A 2637-nucleotide genomic window follows, 5' to 3' on the forward strand; every position below is an offset into this window, starting at 1 on the left:
CGAAAGCCTTTGTGTAGTCAATAAAGCATAGGTAAACATCCTTCTGATATTCTCTGCTTTCAGCCAAGATCCATCAGACATCAGCAATGATATCTCTCGTTCCATGGCCTCTTCTGAATCCAGAAGTAGGCTAGAATAAGTCAAGAAGAATAAAAACAGCTAAAAGCATGCCCAACCTTTTTGTTTGCTTGTTTTTATTGTGAATTGAGTGATAAGTTTATATGGGAGAACATCAGCTTTACAATATCCTATTGTGTTTTGTTTCATTGCAATGATTACAATCCCCTCCATGTATCATCATTCAACAGAAGATTCTGGATAGGGTAAAGGATTCTACCTCTGGTCTTATGCAATGCAAAACCTCCGCAATAAGCCTCCTTCACTGGCCAGGTTCTATCCCCATTCTAGGTATTCCAGTCAGTTATAGGCTGAAGACAGACTTACAAGCTTTCTATGGTGATATTTCTGGCTATTCTTTCTCTTCCCCCCAAGTGTCTATTTTACAGTGGTAGGCAAGGGAAACCAAGATTCAAAAGACAGCCAAGCATCTTAACATTATTTCCCCTGTTTTACCTATTCAAACCATGCCTCTATCCCTGTATCCCAGAGCCATGGTGTTTCAAGGTTGTGCATACATCATTATTTACCTCTGTCCCGTTTAGCCCATGCAAACCTGCCTAACAGTTTACCCATCCTCCTGGTTTTCCATTCCCCTCACCCTTCTTGTGTATTTCCTAGGCCCACAGCACCCAAGCTATCCTGTGTTTGTTCCCTATGCTGTGCTCCATCTTCCCCTCTTCCCTCTGCCCCCTCTTAACATCCCGGGAGCCAGCAAATAATTTTTTCACCAATTTAGTGTGGGTTCTTTTTCTTAATCATTTGCAATACTGGTCCTATGCAGTATTTCTCCTTTTGTGATTGACTAATTTCACTCAGCATAATATCCTCAAGGTTCATCCAGGTTATGTGGTGGTTTGCAGCTTCCTTGTTATTTTTCAAGGTAGCATAATATTCCATTGTGTGTATGTACCACAATTTGTTTATCCATTCTTCCATTGATGGCCACTTAAAATGTCTCCATTTTTGCTGTTGTAAATAGTGCTGATATGAACATTGGTGTGCATATATCTACTTGTGTTAATGGGTAGTATTTCTTGTGGGTAAATACTAAGCAGAGGAATTGTAGGATCATAAGGTATTTCGATTTCCAACCTTCTGAGGAAGCACCACATTGCTTTCCAGAGTGATTGGATCATACCAGCAATGTAGGAGCGTCCCAGTCTCTCCACATCCTTACCAGCATTTATTGTCCTCTACTTTTTTTATCTTTGCTGTTATTACTGGTGTGAGATGATATCTCATTATTGTTTTGATTTGCATCTCTCTAATGGCTAGTCCTGAGGTGGGGCTGTGGGTTAATGCACCAGACTGCAAAGCTGTTTGAACTGCAAGGTCAGCGATTCAAGCTCACCAGCTACTCCTCAGAAACCCTATACAGGGTCGCTATGGGTGGGAACTGACTCAACAGCACTTCACAACAACAACAATGGCTAGTGATCGTGAACATTTCTTCATGTTTTTTGGTTGCCCAGATCTCCTCTTGGTGAAGTGTCTGTTCATGTGCTGTGCCCATTTTTTAAACAGGTTATTTGTCTTTTTCTTGTAGAGGTGTTGTAGTTTCCTATATTTTTAGAAATTAGTCCCTTGTCCGATGTTTCATTGCAAAAGATTTTTTTCCATTCTGTGGGCTTTGTTTTTACTCTTCTGGTGAAGTCTTTTGATGCACAGAAGTTTGTAATTTTTAGTATGTCCCAATCATCTATTTTGTCTACTTTTTTTGTGTAATTTTCCAAATGTTTGGTAGTCTGTGTATGCCCTGTATTAAAGCCCACATATTTGTCCCTATTTTTTCATTGATGGTCTTTATAATTCTGAGATTCACATTTAGGTCTTTATTTCATGCTGAGTTGGTTTTTGTATAAGATAGTGGTAAACATCTTGTTTCAATCTTTTGCATATCGCTTTCCAGTTCTTCCAGCACCATCTATTGAAGAGACTATATACTCCCCTTGCAGTATACTTTGGCCCTTTGACGAAAATCAGTTGGCTGTATGTGGATGGATTAACTTCTGGATTCTAAATTCTGTTCCATTGATCAATGAATCTTTCATTGTACCCGAACCAGACTGTTTTGACCCACTATAGCTATGTAGTAAATTTTGAAATCAAGGAGTGAGAGGTTTCCAACCTTATTCTTTTTCTTAAGCAGTGCTTTACTTATCTTTACTTTACATTTAAAGTTTGTAATTGTTTTTTTTCCATTTCTTTGAAGAATGTTGTTGGAATCTGGATTAGGATTGCATTATATGTGTAAATTGCTTTGGGCAGTATTATTATTTACACAATGTTAAATTTTCTTACCTAGGAGCATGGGATATTCTTCCACTTTTGTAAGATTCTTTTGGTTTCTTGTAGTAGTGTTTTGTAGTTTTCGTTGCATAGGTCCTTTGTTTCTTTGGTTACATTTATTCCTAGATATTTCATCCTTTGGGTGGCTATTGTAAATGGTATTGCTTTCCTAATGTCTTTTTCAGCACTGTCATTGTTACTATAGAGGAATCCAACTGATTTTTTTTA

The sequence above is a fragment of the Chrysochloris asiatica genome, unplaced genomic scaffold, assembly GCF_000296735.1.
Source record: "Chrysochloris asiatica unplaced genomic scaffold, ChrAsi1.0 scaffold00107, whole genome shotgun sequence".
Lineage (NCBI taxonomy): Eukaryota > Metazoa > Chordata > Mammalia > Afrosoricida > Chrysochloridae > Chrysochloris > Chrysochloris asiatica.